Source organism: Podarcis vaucheri (assembly GCF_965113315.1).
Source record: "Podarcis vaucheri genome assembly, chromosome: 3".
NCBI lineage: Eukaryota > Metazoa > Chordata > Lepidosauria > Squamata > Lacertidae > Podarcis > Podarcis vaucheri.
The window spans coordinates 107,481,052-107,504,822 of NC_138761.1; the positions used below are offsets into that span (position 1 = coordinate 107,481,052).

At 41.8% G+C, this 23,771-nt stretch overlaps 2 long non-coding RNA genes across 4 annotated transcripts; one reads left to right on the forward strand and one right to left on the reverse strand.

Moving 5' to 3' along the window:
• Nucleotides 1-13,600: 13,600 nt before the first annotated feature.
• On the reverse strand, nt 13,601-16,185 carry LOC309528291. Its single transcript, XR_014217612.1, has 2 exons — nt 15,972-16,185; nt 13,601-13,806 (listed from the first exon to the last, which is right to left on the reverse strand). It is a non-coding gene; the product is annotated as an uncharacterized lncRNA (long non-coding RNA).
• Nucleotides 16,186-16,214: 29 nt separating this feature from the next.
• On the forward strand, nt 16,215-21,642 carry LOC309528298. 3 transcript variants are annotated; one of them, XR_014217626.1, is made up of 4 exons: nt 16,337-16,579; nt 17,080-17,203; nt 20,523-20,558; nt 21,486-21,642. It is a non-coding gene; the product is annotated as an uncharacterized lncRNA (long non-coding RNA). The 3 variants fall into 3 exon arrangements; XR_014217624.1 differs by lacking the exon at nt 21,486-21,642 and having other exon boundaries at nt 16,215-16,579; nt 20,523-20,605; XR_014217625.1 differs by lacking the exon at nt 20,523-20,558 and having other exon boundaries at nt 16,222-16,579.
• The last annotated feature ends 2,129 nt before the right edge of the window (nt 21,643-23,771 follow it).

Genomic DNA, 23,771 nt, shown 5'->3' on the forward strand with positions numbered 1-23,771 from the left:
AGGAGATCAGGCACAAAACACAGCATCCATATCCTGCCAATTTAATTCTCCTTCTTCAGGAACATGTCACACAACACGTCTGGCAGGCATGCTTACATATGACATGAGGACTCTAGCCAATCTTAGATCCCTAACATGCACCTTTGGTTCCAGTTACAGATATCTCATTATATATGACTAAGCCATTATCTCATTATACATGACTAAGCCATTTTTCACCTTCTCACCCCTTGCCTTTTCCTGTAAGACCTATTGCAGTCGTTAAGAGTCGTCAACAGGCTCATCTCAGCTATCTGCCAATCTCCCATTCCCACCACCCTTCTGAGTAATACCTCTCCCCACCTTCTCACTATATAGAAGGATCTGGCAACTTCTGTTTCAGTGTATCTGAACAAGTGTGCATGCACACGAAAGCTCATACCAAGAACTAACTTAGTTGGTCTTTAAGGTGCTACTAGAAGGAATTTTTTTATGTACCTTTGGCTGATACATGAAATTGCAAACATTGTTGCTCTGTGTGAGCATTGCATTGTCATGCGCACACATGCAGCTTTTTATATGTATCTATTAAAAAAAAAGCAATGCGCAGAGTGGCTCTGAGTATCATTCCATATCTGATGGAAACTGCCCGGAATTTCTCTTTTCACCATTTCCAGCTGTACGCTGCTATGCATCATTTATGTTGAAAACTTTTCCATTTCGGCTGTTATTCCCTTCCCCTCTTTTATTTGGGAATCGTATTTTTGATTGATTGCTCGACCACTACTCTGTTTTTGTTTTTAACATCTCATCTTGTTCCATTGTTTATTCCCTGAACACCCATTGGCTGGCCCACCTGTTGTGGACTGAGGAAGCCAAGACTGACAAAGACCAGTTCTATAGAGCTGCTCAAACAGAGCCATTATGAGCCAGTTGCGTGGAAATCCCAAGGTAAACACTGTGTGGAAGTCAATGAACAGGGCTCCCAGAGTTGGCAAGTTGTAGGTTTTTTCATTTAAGTAATGGATAACCCTACGTTTAACTCTGGAGTTTTACTCCTATGAAGTAATAATGAAGAGGAAGCAGAGATCATATCTGGACTTAAGCAGAGCCAAGTGTGAGGGCACAGATATTATTCAAGGAATACAAACAAAACAGGCCGGCACAACTAAGATGTTATGCCTAAGGATTTAAATTTCGTTTCCTGTAGAAGTGCGGAGTGTCTGCCAAGAGACAAATTGGTTTCTAGGGCAATATTTGAAAAGAGTGATCACATATCCCTTTGAGTCAAAGTACAGAACAGTTGTGCAGCTGATATCCTTGAGCATGCATGTGTTCAAATTTCCAAGAGCTTTGGCACGGGATCCGCAATGTGAGATCACATTGGCACATGGCAATGGGGTGTTATGGATGGAAGATGGGTTTCTGCTCATTTATTTTGACCATTTTGAAGGATAGCTCCGGTGCTGCACTGCACTGTGGGCCACAAAAGACTTCCACATCTAGTTGAGTCAAGAATGGAGAGATGACCACAATCTTGTGGCATTCCTGAATATTTAATAAAGTCCCCCAAAGTCCCTCCAGGATAAATAGTAATAGTAATAGTAATACCCTGTTCCTTTAAGTTGCAGTCTTGATTCCATTTGGACATCTGTTGATGTCATTAGAATGCATGCATGCCTTACTGGAACACGGTCTACAGTGAATTGCTTTATTTATTTAGTTATTTTGAAATAATTTTTATTTGGCTTTACAAATGTAGAGTTATAACAATACAAAATGCATATCCATATTTAGAGATTTCTCCGAATCTCTAGACTTCCCACTTCCCCTATCATAAACCTGTTCAACTGCATATTATGTCAGCATCCAAATTGGATGTTTCTCCATTTTGTCCATAGTATCTTCTACATTTCAAGTGTTATTGTAATCCTGCTAATGTTTTCATCTGCTTTCAGTGGTCTCCCAAGTAAATTATAAATTTCCCCCATTCTTTATTGAAGTTTTGGTCTTCTTGGTTCCTGAGCTTTCCGGTCAGTTTTGCCATTTCGGCATACAGTGAATTGCTGTAAGCCTTACTGTTTAATGTTATCGGTGCCATCATTTTGATGACTCTGTACTTTTCTGTTCAGCATGGTATTTTATTTAACATGTGCCATATCTGTTTTCCAGCTTTCGGTCACAGGTGGTGTGTGAATAGGTCCTATTGAGGCAATAACGGGAGAGAGAAGGGTCACAGGGAGGAGGAAGCGGTAGTGGTAAGGTCTATGGGTTTGAACAGCTGATGTTTTACATACAGATCTTTTGCTCTTTGGGTACACTTGTTTCAAGAGCTATAATTCAGACAATCAAATTCTTCCTCAGTCTGTGACTGCCATGTCACCCCCTAAAATGGTGCCATCATAAAGCAACAGGTATAGGGAACCTGTACATCAGGTAGCAGCTAATTTTTTGATATAATAATAATAATAATAATAATAATAATAATAATAATAATATATTATTTGTACCCCACCCATCTGGCGGTGCTTCCCCAGTCACTCTGGGGGCTTCCAACAAAGATTAAAAATACATTAAAATGTCACACATTAAAAACTTCCCGAAACAGGGCTGCCTTCAGATGTCTTCTAAATTTTAGGTAGTTGTTAATCTCTTTGACATCTGATGGGAGGGCGTTCCACAGGGTGGGTGCCACTACCGAAACGGCCCTCTGCCTGGTTCCCTGTTGTTTTGCTTCTCGCAGTGAGCGAACCGCCAGAAGGCCCTTGGCACTGGGCCTCAGTGTCCGGGCTGAACGTTGGGGGTGGAGACGCTCCTTCAGGTATACTGGGCCGAGGTCTCTAGGTGTATTCCCAAGCTATGCACCTGTTCCTTCAGGGGAAATGCAACTCCATCAAGAACATGTCATCTATCCGATTCCCAGTCAAGGGCAATATTCTATTTTAAGGCTTTCATACTGCTCCGGGAGTTCTTGTCTTGAAAGGCAGTTTAAAAATGTAAGAAATACACAGATTTTCATGTTCTGTACTTAATTTTGTTGAGTATATTTATTTTAATTTATTACATTTTTATCCTGTGATTCCACCAAAGAGGTCAAGGTGGTATATAATGGAGTTTCCAGGTGATCTCCCATTCAATCTAAGGCCTCCTCATCTTCAGAGGTGGAACTAGGTTGGGTGTCTGAAGAACAGAGAAGGTGGTAAGTAACAAGCTCCATCAGTTTCTATCCCTTCCCTAATCTGGTTCCCCCTCCCCCGCCAAAAAACCCCAACCACTTTGCATGCTAACATCAGAAAAAATGTGGGAGCCTTTCATTTCCAACCAAACACAAAACGTATCTTGAAACTCTGGCTGAGGGTGGGGCCTTCTGATTGAGACTGGAATGACTGTTCTTGGCAACTGGCTAATCATTTGCATTCAGATGCCAAAAAGACCAGACATTTCTGTCCTGCAAGAAGTTGTCAAACATGTAGTCGTTTTCTCGGCTCTTCATACCAGCTTTCATCTTTTCCTCTCCCAGATGTTACGAGAGAGAGAGAAAGAGAGAAAGATAGAGAGAGAGAGAAAGCTGCATTAATCTAAGAAAGCAAATACGATGGTTACAGAATTATCTGTTAAATATAGAAGCTGGAGTTCTGTTTTGTGATAGCTCATTACTTGTTCTTCATGTCAGTTAAAAGCACACTCAACTTAGTTTTATGTTGTTGGTAGGGCTGCTCCCTTTCTTTTTCTCTGTGCATGTGTTACGTGCAGTCGCTTGGCTCTGAGTAGAGCTGCATCTGTTAGCAATGAAAAAAGAAAAGAGAGAGAAATTCGAAGCATAAAACATGTTTTCTCACACACACATAAAAGTCTGGGCCACTAAAAGGTGAATATCTTCACCAGGCCTCTCCCAAATACCATAATTTATAATCGCCAAACAAGTGACTCCGTAAAACAGATATATAAAATTACAGTTAGAAATGGGGAAGTTATAATGTTTGCCAGATGAGAATCATGCAGGTTTATGTGCTCAGAATTCAGATCAGTGACCTCTGTTACATTCCCCCCGCATCACAAGATGGAAGGGGATAATAAGATTATTCCACTCTACAGTACGAGTATGCCGAGTGCATTTGAATTAATACTCTGGGCTTTTAATCCTCAAGACATACACCTGCACCATCCTGAAAGGGTAAAAAGTGAGAACCTTTCATTTGCCCTAGACACAAACACGATGTATACCTTATCTCCCACTGATTTTCAAGTTCTGTGTTATTTCTACTATCACTATGGATGTCTGAAAAAATGATGAAAACAGGAGCAGAAATTGCCAGTGTTCACTGATATCTACGTCTGGAATGAAAATCAACTCAGCAAATATGATCAGTATTCATTGTTGCTGTTGCTTTCAGTCCACAAACAATCGCTTACATTCCCTTACCCTGTTTGTATTGTGGTTCCTCTGGAGTGAAATGAATAGGGTGGAATGAATGAATGAATGAATAGTACATCAGGTTGTGGACATAACTCATGGCCAAAGCTGACATCTGAGCATCTGTCAGCAAGGTCAGTTCCAAGTGTAAACAAAAACTATGCACCTGATCTTTTAAGGGAAGTGCAGCCCCAGCTAGGACATCATATTCCTGGTCTGGTAGGTTTCCACACTTCTAGATTTACTTTCAGTTTATCTTCTTCCAACATATCAGTTGCTGATTTAGCAACTCCACAGGCTTCGTAGGACATGATAGCAGAGAGATATGGAGCTTAATGTCACCAGCATACCATCCCATGGTCATCATTCCTGTTCCCTAATGATTTCTTCCAGTGGTTTTATGTAAATGTTGAATAGCATAGGAAACAACATCAAATCTGTGGGACCCTATAGACCACAGGTATCAAGGGGTTGAGCACAAGTCCCCCCAATACAGCTTTTTGAGATTCACCTACAAAGAAAGGCCAGGGGCAGCACAAAATAGTACCCTCACCCCTTTTCTCTGTCAAAGTGGGGAGAACCATCTGGATTTGACTGCTTATTTTTGAGCACCCTAAATTCTCATTTTAAAAGTAAAATTAAATTTAATGTTCCTTCCCCCACCACAGCTTACTTGACTTATAATTAAACTGTCCCTCCCTGATGCCTGAGTGAGGGAAATAAAGTAGGGTGACAACTGGAGGGCTATGAACTATGAAATCAAGGTAGCAAGAGTGGCTGGAATTGTATTGTGGGAGCAAGCCCCATTCAATTAATGAGACGTACTTCTGGTTAGACATAGTTATGCTTGAAGACATATATGACTTTGAGATGGACCGTTAGCCATGCCATTAACTTTGAAAGGGGACACATAGGAAAAGTACGGTAATTGGTTTGGAAATATCTGTTGATTGCATATATTTTAATGGAAAATACCAGATGGAAATGCAACAGAATATTGGAATGCATTGAGGCATGCTCATAAATCCCTAGTTGCCTCTAAATGCTCAAGCACCATACTCAAAAGTGGAATATTGGGCACTGACCAATAATTATAATGGGTTCTTTGATAGAAAATGTACCACTGTTATTTCATTGATGGGCACAAGTTTCTAAGCACATTCAGTTGCGTGTGTTTGGAAATCAGGTATGCTGATTAGTTGGGGCTTCAGATCATAGGGAGACTTCTATGTGCATGTGCCTGCGGGATGTTGTGGATGCACTTATGTGCATGTCCCTGCCCTCTTCCTCTGTTTTCAACATTGTGTGTTCAATGCCTGAGCTTGGGTCTTCTCAGGCTAATATATGTCAGAATGGAAATGGCAGTCACATTGTGTTATATATGAACCTCTGGAGCAGCTGTTTTTAAAAAAATCTTTTTTAAAGAATCTATTTTAAGGGGAAAGGAAAAGCCATTTCTTGAAATCAAGAACAGGTAGCAAGCCTAGGTGAGCGACAAAAATGGGCATTTCTTCAGAACATTTGTCAAACAAAAAGCGTTTGGATTCACTGAACTTGGTTCAAGCACTTTGAGGTTTCCTTTCCCCTACATGTTGCAAACACATTGGACACTTTGGAACCTTACAGTCCCGAGTGCATTTTATGTTCTCAGCATGTGGCATGTTATGTTATTTGAGTACTTTGTAATGACATTGAGTAACTAGAGATGGGTGAAGCAGTTCAGTCTAAATAGGAACCAGCCCACACCTTTGCCCACCCAAAAGTGACCTCAACCCAGGCCTTCCTTTTTGCAGTCAGGATTGGTTCAGAGAGGTCAGCTGTTGAATTGTCAGCTGGTGGCCAGACATGAGAACAGACAAACCCAATTACTGCCTTCCTCCCTCATCTGGAGGTTAAATATACTTTGTGTGCTCCTTCCATATTATTGCGGTTAAGACTTGAGTTGAGACCCTTCTGCTCTGAAGGTAGCAGTTTCTGCCAAAGAAAGCCAAATGGTGGCTTCCATGTAGCTGAACTGGTAGCAAACACCTGGTCACTTCTCGGGGGAAAGCTTCCTTCAGATCCTCTGCATCAACATCGCTTATCAGCATCTTTCCCTTGTCTAAAGTGCTTTCAAGACTTATTTCTGTGGCTTGATTAATACGATTTTTCTCATCAAGGGGCAATGGCTGCAGAGGGGAGATCCTTTCCTGACAATTTTCAATTGTGGGTCCTTCAACTAGCAGGTTTACATAGAAAACCAAGCTGGTTTGAAGCCTTCTGCACTTGCAGGTTTGCTGCACTGAGAAGATTCCTGCTTGCCATTCAAGCCTGGACTCTTTCTCAAATGGAACCAGGAAAAATCCAGGACTTGGAAATTAAAAACCTCTTCCCTTCCCCATGGCCTCTTAAAGCCACAAGGGAAGGAAATGTCATTTTCTGCCTCTTGGGAGTTTTGCTGTGGTCACAATGATTTTTGCTTGAGTGAGGCAATGGATTGGCAACTTGTCCTGAAGAGCTGCAGGATCCAGTCCGCTCAGTCAGAAGAATTTATTGTGGCTCCAATGGAGGTTTCATTGCTGATTGATATGGTCAGTTGAGATGTTGTTGTTTAGTCGTTTAGTCATGTCCGACTCTTCATGACCCCATGGATCAGAGCACGTCAGGCACTCCTGTCTTCCACTGCCTCCCGCAGTTTGGTTAAACTCATGCTGGTAGCTTCAAGAACACTGTCCAACCATCTCGTCCTCTGTCGTCCCCCTTCTCCTTGTGCCCTCCATCTTTCCCAACATCAGGGTCTTTTCCAGGGAGTCTTCTCTTCTCATGAGCTGACCAAAGTATTGGCGTCTCAGCTTCAGGATCTGTCCTTCCAGTGAGCACTCAGGGCTGATTTCCTGAAGAATGGATAGGTTTGATCTTCTTGCAGTCCATGGGACTCTCAAGAGTCTCCTCCAGCACCATAATTCAAAAACATCAATTCTTTGGCGATCAACCTTCTTTATGGTCCAGCTCTCACTTCCATACATCACTACTGGGGAAACCATAGCTTTAACTATACGGACCTTTGTTGGCAAGGTGATGTCTCTTTTGAGATACTTCCTTGTAATTCATATCCTTCTCTTTGTGTGTATGGGCTACAAAAACACAGCAAGCAGCATAGGAACTCTTCCAAGAGACCTCCTTCCCTTTCCCAAAATAATTTCAGGAGGTGAACTGATGCGACACAACCTTATAGCCATTGCGATGTTCCCAGATTCTCCCACAAGGGCCTGTCCCCAGGTAGCCAGTAACTTAACTCCCTCAGCTACTTTGCTGAGGCCCAACTTCCCTCAAAATACCTGCTGCAGCAGCCTACAGACTTAGAGCAAGAAAGCAGTATGATTCTCCATTTTTATTCTTACTCAAATACTTCTACACAAGATACATGGGGTGAGCTATATTTATGTTAGAATCTATCCAGGCCAGAACACAGACACTTAAAATATAAACATATATTTAATTAGGGAACACATCACCCAGAGCAAGTAGTCATTGTATAACAAATTCTTTAAGAGCACTATTTTCTTGCCCTGCCATAATTTTCAATCATTTTTCTATTTACTCTTCTGTCACTTCCAAGGATGCCTATTTTGTTCTAGGTTAAGCTATATAATTGATTGCCCTTAGGTATAGAAACCACATAAACTTCCAGGGCCGAACCCAGAATTTTGTAATGTAGTTCTCCAACCAACCAATGTTTTTAAAAAATGTGACTACTAAAGTAGAGTGTGCATTAATACATATATATATTAGTGAAAAGAACACCCCAATATGCATTATATTGCACGAAACTGCTGTCACTAATTAGGGAGAATTGCATTTTAAAAATGTGAATATTAGGAGAAATTCACACAACAGTGTCGATGAATTTTCATGAGAACTTAAAAAACAGCAACCCTCAAACTTATATGTAAATGTGGAGAAATGAATTTGAGATTGGAAAAATGAGAAACTGGGAGAGTCAGAAATCGACAGATTTCCATGTCCCGAATAGAAACTTCTGACCTTTATGTGGTGTAGTGGTTAAGAGTCTTGTAATCTGGGGAACCGGGTTCGCATCTCCGCTCCTCCACATGCAGCTGCTGGGTGACCTTGGGCCAGTCACACTTCTCTGAAGTCTCTCAGCCCCACTCACCTCACAGAGTGTTTGTTGTGGGGGAGGAAGGGAAAGGAGAATGTTAGCCACTTTGAGACTCCTTAAAGGGAGTGAAAGGCGGGATATCAAATTCAAACTCTTCTTCTTCTTCTTCTTCTTCTTCTTCTTCTTCTTCTTCTTCTAGTTCTTCTGCAACTCGAATGCAAGGTCTTGTACGGTTTATAATCACTTCTGTTGCTTTGCCCCACTTTTGACTGCGGCCACACTCACCAACAGCATATAGGCCCTGAAAGGTTGCCAATGATGGATTAGATCCCTTTGGGCTGAAAAATGCCTGCCCCTCTTTTTTGGAATACGGACTCACATATGCAACTGAAGCTTTGTTAACTTCCCTGGCAGGCCCAACAAACAGCAAAACATAACCAATTCTTATGTAACACACAATACAATCATTTCAAGCAGTCCTACCTCCCCACCCCAGCTTACTGTGCCTAACAAGCTTCAGGAATAATTCTCACCAAAGCATTTCACCTAAGAAACCCCATGAACCTCTTTGCATTTAATCCCTTATATAAATGAATGTCTTCTGTGTTCACGCCATTGCTGTTTTATGGAACGTGGATGCCAGTGAAGCGGCCCTTGAAATGAACAAGGTTCATTGTTGATCAATGTGCAGTAGAGGATCCAACCGGTTTCCCCCCCCCCTTTCCATTTACACATGCTTGATAATTTGATTAAAGCTGATAAACAGCATGAAGCATCTGATCTGTAAAAGGTTAAGGAAGAGTACATGGCTAAATATGTGCTTAATTTTTATCTACGTCAGATATTCAAGCTGGTCTAATGAAAATATTTATAATGCATTCTGTAAAGATTTAATCCGATCTCTTTCCTGATGGATGAACTCTCGCTTCAAGAAAGATACACACAGCCACCCTCTCCTTTTAGCGCAGTTTCAGTGATGATAAAATCACTACAACAAAGTTGAACTCAGTTGCATTAAGACTGGTGTGTTTACCCGCAGAAAAATTTCTCGGGTGTAGACTTTACCTGCAAGAACCTTTCTCAAGAATAGACTTTCAGTACAAAATTTGGAGTTTTGCGAATTTTGAAGGATGGTTGTTTCAGTTTTCATATTGTTTTGGAATGTGCGGATTAGGTTAGGTTCGCCTTTAAATGTGAAGTGAATCAAATTTCTTCTCCATCCCTACCCACTGCCTGCCTCTGCCAAACTCTGCCAGTGAAAACTCTCCAAACCACTGTGGAGCCCCCTGGTGTGTCTGGCAAAAACAGCTCATGGTAGACAGCAAAAAGACTCCAAATAAGATATCTCATGGGGGCAATGGGAATTATTTTTGAATTATGGTGCTGGAGGAGACTCTTGAGAGTTCCATGGACTGCAAGAAGATCAAACCTAATCCATTCTGAAGGAAATCAGCCCTGAGTGCTCACTGGAAGGACAGATCCTGAAGCTGAGGCTCCAATACTTTGGCCACCTCATGAGAAGAGAAGACTCCCTGGAAAAGACCCTGATGTTGGGAAAGATGGAGGGCACAAGGAGAAGGGGACAACAGAGGATGAAATGGTTGGACAGTGTTCTCGAAGCTACCATCATGAGTTTGACCAAACTGCGGGAGGCAGTGGAAGACAGGAGTGCCTGGCGTGCTCTGGTCCATGGGGTCATGAAGAGTCGGACACGACTAAACAACAACAACAATGGGGGCAATATCCTATTTAGTTCATCTTTTAATGCACTAAATATGTGCAATGCCACCTGAATATAATCCTAGTTTGAGCCTAAGAGCTTCCCTGCAGGCTCATCTGCCCTGACATCATGTTCTCAACAGTGGCTAACCAGATGTGTACAGGAATCCCACAAACAGGACCTCTTCTCAGCTGTGTTCCACTTTGCCATCTCCTCCCAACGTACATCATTCTGTGGCCACTGAGCATGCTCAGTCACCACTGCGCTGTCTTGGGAATCTCGCCCACATTAGGATCTTTAAAAAAAAAAGTCGTGGCATTTCTGCAAACTTTGAGGTTTCTCCAAGCCTGCTGAGACTTCTCTCTTCTGTACAGATGGTGCCATTTTGCTTACCCACACTTGAAGAATGAGTTTGCTATTAATATTTAGGATTATGCATTCAACAATGGATAGACTGTGACACAAATCATCTTTCAGGTAGGTAGCCGTGTTGCTCTGACGCAGTTGAAATAAATAAATAAAAGTTAAAAAGTTGTCCCTTAGCACCTTAGAGACCAACTAAGTTTGTTCTTGTTGGGATACTGCTGGGGAGATGGGGCATCAGGCAAGCCCCCAGCTGACTCCGGACGATCACCGGTCTCCCGTGGAACAGCATCAGTCAGTCAGCGACACGAGCCTCAGATACATTCCGAGACCCGTGCACACTCTGTCAGCAGAGTGTATAAATCATCCACAACAAAAGAGGCGGACAGAGAGAGTTGTGCAAGCATATTTGCAGCATTTATTCAGCATAGTTCAGGAACAAAGGAAACCATAACTGCTAGCCTTCGTGTCCAGCAAGAGAAGCCCTAACACAAAAGCTACATACAGCAGAAGTTCCCAGCAGACAGTTCTGGGAGTAAACAGGCATGTGATACACAAACGTCATGCCTGTGCCCTTTTAAGGTGGAATGGAACTATATCCTAACAGTTCTGGGGTATAAGCTTTCGTGTGCATGCACACTTCAGATAAACAAATCATCTTTGACATTTTTAAACGAGAACCTGGGAAGCTTTGTTCCTTTGGGAATGTTCTAATCCATGGATTCTTTTGAAAACATGCAAATTCGTTAACCTCGAATGATTAAGCTGGGGTTGCCATCCTCTTTGGACCAGGGAGGAAATTTGAAATTTGGAGAAAATGTTGTAGGTAGGTGCTAGTCACCAAATGGCTGCTGCAGGGTGTGTGATGTAACACAAAATGGCCGCCACATCTAAAAAAAAGGGCAGAAAAAGAGACAGGAACACAAGATGCTGTAGGCTTGCCATATTTCAAAAAGTAATATGCCTGATAAGCCACAAAATTGTTGAGCGTATCATCAGCCAGTTTCATATACAGCTTGAAGATCAGCGCATGAGCAGTAGCTGGGACAACAGAGAACAAGAGGATCTTTGGCCTAGTAGCCAAAAGAAGATAGCTGTGTTAGTTTTATGAGTTAATGTGAGCAAGTGAAGAGATGTGCTTGTCCCTCAATATCTGTCTGGATTCTCACAGATTTATGAAGGCTCATAATTGCTGTCTATGGAGTGGCACAATAACAGTTATTTATATCACTTGCTAAATAAATTTTCATACGAAATTAATTTCCAGGAATAGATGTAGTAGTCAGTTTTCTCTGTCCTAATCCTTTCCTCTGAATCGTCTTATTATGGCAAGTTTGGGATCTGGCCCACATTTACGACATTCTTAGCTAATGTAGACACTGCATTCCTATCTTGATATTTGCCATGTGTTGGGCTCAACATGAAATACATAATCCTGCCCCCCCCTACACACACACACACACACACACACACTAATTAGTTCATACCATATGCAGCACAATCCTATGCATGTTTACTCAGAAGTAAGTCCTACTGTGCCCAATGGGATTTATTCCTTACTAAGTGTGCATTGCAGCCTTAGTCAATATGGTGAACTTGACTTCAGACTGGCAGCAGCAAAGGCAACATTTAAAAATGAGAATTGTTTAAATACAATCGTAATGTCTTGCATGGAGAAAGATGCTTTTATTAACCGATTTCTAATTTGTTACTGCTTTTTTTCCCCATTTACCATTAAAAACATCTCTTTACAAAATGCTAGGAAGTTACATGTATCCATTAAATGGCCCTTCACTGAAATAATCTATCCTTGTTCGTTTTAGCTATTTTTAGCTTTCGGCCCCAGATCTGGAGACTATGATTTCTGGAAGTGAGTCCACTTCTCTCATGTTGCAGCAATGCATGTTTACGGATTTTGGTATCTGGGTCTTGTTCAACATTACAGAGGAGATTTCATGCAGAAATATAGATGCTGTTTAAATTATAGCGGTGGAGATTCTCAAAATGTTGGGCTGATCTAAGGAGACACAGGGCTTCTCCACACTTACCTTTTCTCTTTTCTCTGTAAAGTCTGTACTTTAAAGCTCCATCTCAGTCTCTACCACTGGAATGAATGGGATTTTGGCAGAAGCATGACCCATCCCGTAAATGTCAAAGTAGCCTGCACCTGACTGAGGAGTGGAATATAGGTAGGCAGGGGGATAAATTGCATGTTTGTGCTCTGATTGCCAAATAACGAGCAAGTTTCCAAACGTCCCTGGTCCAAACGTTTCTGGAGAACACCTGTACACCTTCACTGGTTAATGTCTTCTGTATGAAAGGAGGCCTGTTCAGCATCCAAACAGGTAAAATGAAGGATTGTCTTGCTGCCTGTTTGAAAGGCAGTAGGTAGAAAGCTGATGCAAAGCAGGCGCCCTGCTGCACCTGATGTGTGTCTGCTTCATGTCTGTAGTCCTCATACATTTCGTTTAGCTTTGGGACCTGCTTCCCTTTTATGGCGGGGAGGGAACTCGAAGGACTATAAGGACAATGTCACCATTGAAATATTAAGGATATGCCAAAGAGGCATAAATACAGCCTTGGTGTGTCAAATCCAAAGAGGCCTTCGGAGATCATAAGAGTACTAACAGAGATCCCAAGCCACCGAATGAGACCATATTTATGGAGTTTCGCTTGATGTATTAATGACCTAGATAAAGATGTGTGTTTTTCCACAATTAGTTTGGTCTTTGCTTAGATATGTAACATCAATAGGGCTTGCCAGGTAGTTCATTGAAGATGACAGTAAATCTCTCTTCCCATGGCTTACAGTCATCCTATAAATATAGCCTGGAGAAGAAAGAAGAATTGGGGTGGAGCAGAACTGCTTTTGGGAAACACTGAAACAGAAAGACAGTTTTCACAACCCGGGGTAGGATGTGTGTGTGTGTGTGTGTGTGTGTGTGTGTGTGTGTGTAGATATAGATAAAGATATATAAAGTTTGAATATATATATATAGTTTGAATATATGCAGTGTTCAGACTCTTTATATTCAAAAGAAGTTTACTTTCATAAACATATAATTGAGAAAGACATATCTCATGCTTATTCGCTTTGTTCCTTATAGACAGCACAGGTTTATCCCTATTAATATTTCAGGATCTTCCTCTGTCTGCTTCACCCCAGACAGACCACACTGACACACACCGTCCTCTGCAGCATCCAGGGAACCTCTCTCATCAGCTATTCTCCTTCATAAACACAGAGAGAAAGAACAGAAAACAGTTAAAAATGACAGTTACTTGAATAACAGTCACAACAGAATGGAATGCCTCTCTCATGTGACTCACAGTCAGCCAATCACATGAGAGAGCTACTGCCAAAGGAAAAACCCCATGCTAAAAACACACAGCAATTCAACATAAGCAAACATTCCCATTCCAGGAAGTTGAACCCTTATCCTTAACATAGGGAACCTGTGGTCCTCCAAAGGTTGTTCAGATCCCACCAACCACAGCCAGCATGGCCAATGGTCAGGGATGATGGGGACATTGTAATCCAACAACATGTGGCAGGTCACAGGTTTACTGCCGCTGTTATAACAATGTTGACTTTTCTGCTTATGTTGGGGCAAGAGTGACAGAGCTGATGTAACAGTGCTCCATGGTCCAAGCCAAATCCTTGTACAGTATAAGCACATTTTACATTCCTCCATTTCAAGTGGAGGGAGTTTAGCCTATGCTTATGTATTGTTTGTGTGCATATTACTTCTACTTATACACCACTTTTTGAGGTGTAAGGAGAAAGAAAGGGGCTCTGTGGGAGACAACAAATGAGGAAAGACTTTCCCTCAACTGAGAGACACAAGACCCTTTTTGAGTGTTGATGCTCTGAACTCCTCCATCGTAGGCTCAGGATGTACATATGTTTGAATAAACCATATATCACAAAGACACCATAGTCTCTGCTGTGCCTCATTCCCAGAAGGAAACAGGAACCCTGGGTAACTTTTTGAAATCCCTGGAATTTCACACTGCTCAGAGATTGGGGTGGCATGCAACAATATGTTTCTGGTCTATACTGAGAAGGCATCTCAGTGCTGTTTTCGATAAAACCATAACACTCTCTTCTCTGTACTTAGTTTCTTGTAAACAATGTGGCACAGTGGCGTAGTGTGGGTTGCCAGCACCCGGGGCCACGCGAATGGCAGGGAGGGAGACGAAGTACATGTTGTCTGGAGAAGTCACTTCCTGGTTCACACAGAGATACAGTGCACAGCTGTATTGAGTCAGCACTGGGTGTTGAATTCCGCCCCCCCCTGACAATTTTGCACCTGGGGCAACCATCCCTGTGTGCCCCCCTCCCCGTGGGTGGAAAAGAAGGAGAGGGTGTTTAGAGGGGAGTAGGTATCAGGGTGAGGGAGGCGGGGCTTCTGATTTGGATCAAATTAAAATCTGAACTGGATAAGAGCTTGCTGATAATTTGAGACAAGTGTTATGAGCTGCTGAGATTCATATTACTGATCTAAGAAATGTAGGACACAGCACTGTCACTAATGATTACACTAGATCGTTAATGACTGCTTTAGTTCTCTTTGAAAGCAGCCAAAGATCAGGCACTCTTTTTCTCTCAAAGCCTCAAGGAGTCAAGCATTTGCACCAGAATTTTATCACTAGTTTCCTGCTGATGTTTACCACTGGCAGTGTCTCAACTCCAGCGGCTTCCTTAGGAATAGTTCAGAACTAAATCCAATTTAGTTGTTGAAGGAGGATCCAACACGCCAGTAGAATCATGCTTTAGTGCTCAAATTAAATGGTTTCTGGATTCAGAGCAACACTTTACAAAAATAGTTGAGTAATGTGTCATTCTTGAATACACTTCCTCCCCCCCCCCATTTAATTTAAAAGCAGTATTTAGCTGTCAATGAAAGGGCATGTATACACCTCCAAAATGAATAGCTGAATTCTTCATGAGAGAAGAACAAGGAGCCCAATAATAAGGCAAAAGGAGCCTCTCCACGCCCATTGTTCAGCCCGGACACTGAGGTCCAGTGCTGAGGGCCTTCTGGGGGTTCTCTCACTGTGAGAAGTGAGATTGCAGGGAACTAGGCAGAGGGCCTTCTTGGTAGTGGCGCCCACCCTGTGGAACGCCCTCCCATCAGATGTCAAGGAAGTAAACAACTATCTGACTTTTAGAAGACATCTGCAGGCAGCCCTGTTTAGGGAAGTTTTTAATATTCAATGTTTTATTGTGTTTTTAGTCCTCTGTTGGGAGCTGCCCAGAGTGGCTGGGGAAACCCAGCCAGATGGGTGGGGTATAAATAATAAATTATTATTATTATTATTATTATTATTATTATTATTATTATTATTGAAGTGTGCTGCAAGAAAGTAAAAGTAGAGTAATACATTATCACCTTTGTATCTTGAGGTAATGGCTTCCAGTCTTTCTATCTTCAGGCAATTTTTTTCCATTCCAGTTTGTCTACTGAAGAACAGGTTAATGTCTGTCACAAAATCACCTATATATTGCAAAGGATTCTGGTGTATATTATAGGGTGCACAGTAAAATTGGTCAAACCAGTTGGCTGGGTCTGGCCTGGTACGTCCTTTATGAGGTGCATGTTATGATAAGTTGCCATGGGAATCAGTTCTTCAGTTGCTTCACTGTTGTTCTAGGTGAACTGAGAATACACCTTAGATTGTGTGTTATCTTCTCTGGTGGCTGCCCAATGTTGGGGACAATGGGTGGTGAAGAAACCCAAGAAAGCTCCTTATCAACCCAAAGTTCCCTAGAAGAAATTTGCTCCCTTTGTCCTGTGAAAACCATACTTTGCTCACATGCAGTATTTCTCCTGTTAACCTGGTTCACCTCTCAGCAATGGTTGAGAATTTTGAAACCCGATTTTTTTATATCTGCCTTTAAGATATGGGGCAGTAGGATGAATGGGAAGAACAGCTTCCTTAGTGCTATGGATGTCTCATCATATGCTTCAGGGAAATCTATTTCTTGGATTAAAAAATGGTTGGTCTCCCTTCTAATGAAGTCCTCTTCAAAGATTTTCCCTGTAAGACACAGCTCATTGCCACTTGTGATTCTACTGGCTATGTCAACTCATTTGCTTTCATGTTTGACATCAAACTGTCATTTGATTCAAAGCAGGCTTGAATCTTTAAGACATATATGTAAATCAAATCCTACCAGCATACTGAATGCACAAATCTCTCTCTCTCTCTCTCTCTCTCTCTCTCTCTCTCTCTCTCTCGTAAATCTTGCAAATCCTAAAATTGGGATTCATTATTACAAGCAAATATTACTATAGTTATTACCTAAAATATATATCTTTGCACAGTATGAAGCATTCTATTGTTCTTGCTGAAAGTTTGTAAAATAATTGTTATGAATTCCAGAGCATTTAAAAATTCCCAAATTGAATTAATTTAACATTTGGCAAAGTGTTTCACTTTAGGAGCATATCAGCTTTAAGAATGATTATGACTATGGGTTTTTTCTCCCTCCAACAGAGAATTATGGACTGGATAGCAACCTAATTATTCTGGCTGAGATATATCAATATGGACATAGTTTTCTCTGCATTGTCATGATCATATCAACATTACATAATATGAATGAGCTCATTCTAATCAGGTTAGTTGGGGCTTCTTGGAAGTGATTTTTAAAAAAATACCTGGAGCATAAAGGGAAGCCAGACTTCTCAGACCATGTTTTCTGAAGTAATCCCACTGATTTGCAGGAAATGTTATTCGCAAGTTATTTGAGACAACAGGCCTACATGTCCCCAATGTTACATTTAATGTTGCTGTAGATCAATTTAAATCACAACATTGCCAAAACTTCTCATCAGTTAAGTGCGCAGTTGCAATGAGATATGTCTGCTTGTCTAGCAAGGGCAACCTACGTCCACAGAGCAGGTGTGATATGAGGTAAAGAACTCCAGAAGCCAAGGCTGCGATGAGCAATGCGGATCTCACTGGAAGAAGTCCAGATAGGCTTTCCTTAACAGATGGTAAATACTGTTAGGTTTTGACTGCTCTAAACACCTCTTTGGGGAGATTTGAGGACCGAATCCAAGGTCCTTGCTGGCCGCCACCCCAATGGCTGATTGGTAATGTCAAGCCAATAGTGTGATGCTATAGCGATGCTATTGTGTTGGCTCAAATGAAAAGAGGATGGTTTCTCTAGGCTTTCCTATACCTCAGTTGTTTGCTTGGCAGCCTTTTTTATGGCTTTGGGATACTCGAAGCTATTACAGGTCATATTCCACAACTTTTCCATGTGGCTAACAGCAGTGGAGGAAAACAATCAATTGATTTAAACCTGCTTGGATAAAAGCATTGTATTGCCGTTATAAATAAGTATAAACAACTATAATCATGGTGCCATGGCTTCAGGGCTAGCCCAAGACATTTTGCTGCTCAGGTCAAAGGTTAACGTTGCATATGTGCACACACATTTCTGTGAGCAGAAGGCAAACAGGACTTGCTTCAACTCTAGGGAAAGGACAGGCCTACTAAGGGCATCAGTCTAGCTTAGCTGAGAAGGCCCAGGGCATGTTGTGTGTGATACACAGTTTTCTCCATCATTTCACCACTGTTCTCCACCACAATTCAGCCATCTCACTCTGTCTAATGAAAATGTGCTTGATGCCAAACACATGGGAATGCAGCCTCCTAGAAAGAGCGGGTTCATAACTTGTGGGTGATCCTGGATCCAGCACTGTCCCTGGGGAGGTTCAGGTGAGCTCAGTAACCAGAAGTGCCTTTTTCCAGTTCTGGATGGTTCTCTAACTATGGCCTAGAAATGACTTCGCCAATGTACTCCATGCTCTGATAACTTCCACACTGGATGATTGTAATGTTGTACAGTGGTGCCTCGCAAGACGAAATTAATTTGTTCCGTGAATTTTTTCGTCTAGCGAATTTTTCGTCTTGCGAAACACGGTTTCCCATAGGAATGCATTGAAAATCAATTAATGCGTTCCTATGGTTAAAAAAAGTCCAAACAAAGCCAAATTTGGTACAACAAGAGTTTATTAAGTGCTCTTTAAAGTCACACATACTGTAAAGAGCATTTCAAAATTCAAACCAGAATTTTTTTTTAAAAAAACAGCAGAGTGGCCCAATGGTCACAGAAAATCATAAAAATGCAGAAAAAAACCACAAGCTTCCAGATTCTTGCAAACCCCTCCCCAACTGTTCCCCCAGCCACCCAGCACACAGAAATTCAAACCCAGAATTTTTTTTAAAAAACAGCAGAGTGGCCCAATGGTCACAGAAAATCATAAAATGCAGGGAAAAAAACACACAAGCTTCCAGATTCTTGCAAACCCCTCCTCAACTGTTCCCCCAGCCACCCAGCACACAGAAATTCAAATCCAGAAATTTTATTTATTTATTTATTTTTAAAAAAATCACCAAAGTCTTTAAAAACCTCAAAAAAGGCTACTATGTACACTGTGTTCTATGAGTTGCTCCTCGAAGTCAAGTCACAACTGTATTAACGGTGTTAAGAAAAAGGAAACAAACTTGCAAGACGTTTTCGTCTTGCGAAGCAAACCCATAGGGAAATTCGTCTTGTGAAGCAGCTCAAAAACGGAAAACCCTTTCGTCTAGCGAGTTTTCCGTCTTGCGAGGCATTCGTCTTGCGGGGCACCACTGTAATATCTTTTGCATTGTAATACGTTTAAGGCCGCCCTGAAAGATAACTCAGAAACAAAAACTGGTCCAAAATGCAGTGGCCAGATTGCAGACTGGAGTTCCATTTAGAAACTTGTATAACCCCTTGTTTTAAAATAGCTGCATAGCTTGCTAGTTCTTTTTGGGGCCCGATTCAGGATGCTCATATTAAAGCCCTCAGTGACTTTGCTCCAAAATGTCTGAAAGACCTATTCCTTCTATACAAACCATCTCTGGTGTTAAGATCAGCAGAGGGAGACTTCTTGGCAGTGGCGGGAGCAGAGATCAGGCAGGGGAATGACTGGCGCACATCCCAGGGGGTGTGACGTGCACCCCCCGGGCGTGGCATGCCTTCCGCGGGGATGTGGTGCCTGGCGTGGTTCGGGGGGTGCGGCGTGTGTCTGGGGGGCGGCCGTGATGGTACCCCCCCTCCCCGATGGTGCAGGGGGTGGTGCACTCCCCTTGCCCCCTTCCTCCGCCAGTACCTCTTGGTAGTTCCACTGTCCTCAGAAGCTTGGGTGGTGACAGCAGCAAGGGAGAGGGCATTCTCCGTGGTAGCCTGTACAGGTCATCTGGTATCTTCACTATAAAGTTTTTGGCAAATGGTGAAGAGGGACCACTCTTGGTTTTAGGGACCACTTGCCTTTTGTTTTTGTAGGTTTTTTTTCTTTTTCCAATTTTTTTTTATTCATTTTAAAACACAAATAAAAAACACAAACAGAAAAGAGAAACAATACGAACAAATTTTTGTCATATCCTTATTTTTCTAAACATTGTGAAGTGGGCTTCCCCAAGTTCCACCTATCTGATTTCCATTTTACTTCATCTTTAGCAGTTTACATATATCATAATTTCTAACCATCTTCTTTATCACACTTAAAATAACTTCACATTTTATCACTTACAAATAATACTATTTTAAAATTCCCTATCTTCTGCTTCTAACCCTACAGCCTATATCCACTTCCAAAGCTATTCTAAGGTTTAAATATTAACATATTTTTTCAAATATTCCCTTCAACTTCTTCCAGTCTTTTTCCACCATCTCTTCTCTCTGGTCTCGGAGTCTCCTGGTCAGTTCAGCAACTTCTATATAGTCTATCATCTTTTTGTAGTTTGTTTTAAACCACTTTTAAAGTTTTGTGCCCTATGAAGGATGGATGGATAACAACAACACTGTATTTATGTATTATACCTTTTGTACACTACCCTGTGATCCTTTGGGATAAATGGCAGGCTATAAGTATCCTCTCTCTCTCACACACACACAGGCTACCAGCACTGGCTCAACTTGGACAATGGTGAAAGTGAGCATCAAAAAGAATGCAATATATTGAAAGTCATTCAAATAAAATAAAACTGTCCAGTGCTTCATCTTCTGTCTAGCATAGTTACATGTTTTCAGAGTGGCAGATTAAAAAGTCAGTCATTTGCATGCTCAAAGTGTTAGGGATGGCAGCTGGCCGGGAAGAGTGGCACTGCTATTGCATTTTCTCATTGGCTCTCGGCCTGTGTAACTTAACACAGCCAATTGCATCCAGCTATTATACATTGCCAGCAGTGTCGGTGGGCAGGAGAAACATCAAAGGCACATGGCTTTGGAGAGAGCCTGATACTTATTGGACAGAAGCAGCCATGAGGTTTTTATGTAACTTATGAGCTGGCTGGTTGACTGCAGAACAGCAGGAGCAGGGTGTGTAGGCCCTCAGCAGTACAAACTTGACATTTGAGAGCTAGCTCATGTTTCATTCTTCTAGCTCATAGTACCCCAGATTCTTTAAAAGTGTGAACAGTTCACCTTCCCAGTGTCTCTCTGTCTTGGGAGCCTTGGGCACAGAAATGACTAGTTATGAGACTGAGTGGGGAAGACTCTGGTGGATAAATAGAAGAAAACCATGGGGTTAATTTTGCTTAACACTTTCCTTTCTAATCTGGAAGGCCAAAGCAGTGTGTAAGGACGAAGTAGCATGTTAATGAGTTACCCATACAAATCTAAGCCGGAAGGGGACATCGACACCAACAGAATAGTTCGGAAAGCTGGGATGTGATCTAAGATTCATATTGACTTCAGCAGGCTTTGAATCAGAATACCAGAGAACTTAAAACCACAGACAGAAAATAAGAGAAGGAAGGCACCCTTTTTCATATGTGGTGGAAGTGTAAGATAGCAAAAGCGTTCTGGGAAATGATATATAATGAATTTAAAAAATGTTGAAAATAAGTTTTTCTTTTAGGTATAATTGCAGAAGAACTACCTAAAGATCAGAAAAAAGTTATTTATGGATGCCACCACGGCTGACCAAATGGCATGTGTCCAAAGATGCAAAGAAGAAGTAGTTCCAACGAAAGATGATTGGCAATTAAAACAGATGGAGTACGCAGAGATGGTGAAACTTATGGTTGAATTTGCTTAGATTTAATTTTTGTTGTTCAAATATTGTAAATGGAAAAAATGGAAAAATTATATATATATATATATTTTAAAAAACTACAGGCAGAAAACAACAAATTGGGATTTGGCTTAGAAATATTCAAACAAACAAAAAATGTTAGTGTATGTAAGATATTCAGTATATATAGGTGACCAGAAGAGCAGTAATACTAAAATAAACAAGAAAGTAACAACTGGTAGGGATCAAGTTATTGTCTACCTACAATCCAGAAAGAAAAGGACATTTCATTTTGGATTTCTTGGGGAAAATTTGGCACCTCTGTAATAATAATAATAATAATAATAATAATAATAATAATAATAATAATTTATTTATTTATTTATTTATTTATTATACCCCGCCCATCTGGCTGGGTTTCCCCAGCCACTCTGGGTGGCTCCCAACTGAATATTAAAAACATGATACAGCATTAAACGTTAAAAACTTCTCTAAAAAGGGTTGCCTTCATATGTCTCCTAAAAGTAAGATAGTTGTTTATTTCCTTGACATCTGATGGGAGGGCATTCCACAGGGCGGGCGCCACTACCAAGAAGGCCCTCTGCTTGGTTCCCTGTAACCTCACTTCTCGCAGTGAGGGAACTGCCAGAAGGCCCTCAGAGCTGGACCTCAGTGTCTGGGCTGAATGATGGGGTGGAGACACTCCTTCAGGTATACAGGACCAAGGCCGTTTAGGGCTTTAAAGGTCATATGGTATATATATAAACTTTTCATATATTAATCAGGGAGAGGCATGCCTCAGAATCATCTGCAAAAAGGGAGGCTTCCCCCCATTGTTGTAGGAGGGGCTCCCATGCAGCTTTGCATGGGAACCTCTGCAAAAATAATGTGGGGAAATCTCTGTTTCAGCAGGGAGTCGTAATGCAACCCCCTTCCTAACTCAGGAGCAAGGGTGAAATCCTGTTTAGTTTGGCTGTGTACTTTTGTTCACTGCTGGGAACAAGGGCGTGTAGATAATGCAGGATTTAACTTCACCACAACACCCATCAGCTTATGTCATGAGTGGTGTCAGCTGATGGGTGGATGGGCATGGTTTTGGGGAAAACGGCCTTGTGTGCCAACTTGGACCTCCTGTCAGGCCAGGATTAGCCTTTTGTTGTTGTTGTTGTTTAGTCGTTTAGTCGTGTCCGACTCTTCGTGACCCCATGGACCAGAGCACGCCAGGCACTTCTGTCTTCCACTGCCTCCCGCAGTTTGGTCAAACTCATGCTGGTAGCTTCGCGAACACTATCCAACCATCTCGTCCTCTGTCGTCCCCTTCTCCTTGTGCCCTCCATCTTTCCCAACATCAGGGTCTTTTCTAGGGAGTCTTCTCTTCTCATGAGGTAGCCAAAGTATTGGAGCCTCAGCTTCAGGATCTGTCCTTCCAGTGAGCACTCAGGGCTGATTTCCTTCAGAATGGAGAGATTTGATCTTCTTGCAGTCCATGGGACTCTCAAGAGTCTCCTCCAGCACCATAATTCAGAAGCATCAATTCTTTGGCAATCAGCCTTCTTTATGGTCCAGTTTTCACTTCCATACACCACTACTGGGAAAACCATAGCTTTTACTATACTGACCTTTGTTGGCAAGGTGATGTCTCTACTTTTTAAGATGCTGTCTAGGTTTGTCATTGCAGGATTAGCCTACAGGACAGATATTCCCCACCTCTGAGATGGAAACACTTCCTGCGGAGGTTATGCAGAACAACCAATAGCAAATGGACACAAAATGGATGTCAGTCACTCACAAAAACAATTGTAAGCAACCTCTGCTCCTCCCAAATCCTGCACAAAGGAGAGTAGCTGGGAAAACCCAGTCAGATGGGTGGGGCAACAACAACAACAACAGTGTGGAAAGGCCCATGGCTGAGCATCTCTGTAGGACTTTACGTATCGCTGAGGTTTGAAGAAGGCCAGAGTTGGCCCAACTCTGTATAGATATGGTTTGCAATTATATGGGAAAGTTCATTTATTGACTTTCTAACCCATTTTTCTTAAGTTGTGACATTCTTTAAATACCTTACCCAAGTGTTAATATCCAGGAAAGAAGGGACAAAGTTATTACCACAAAAGCAATTACATGAGGAAT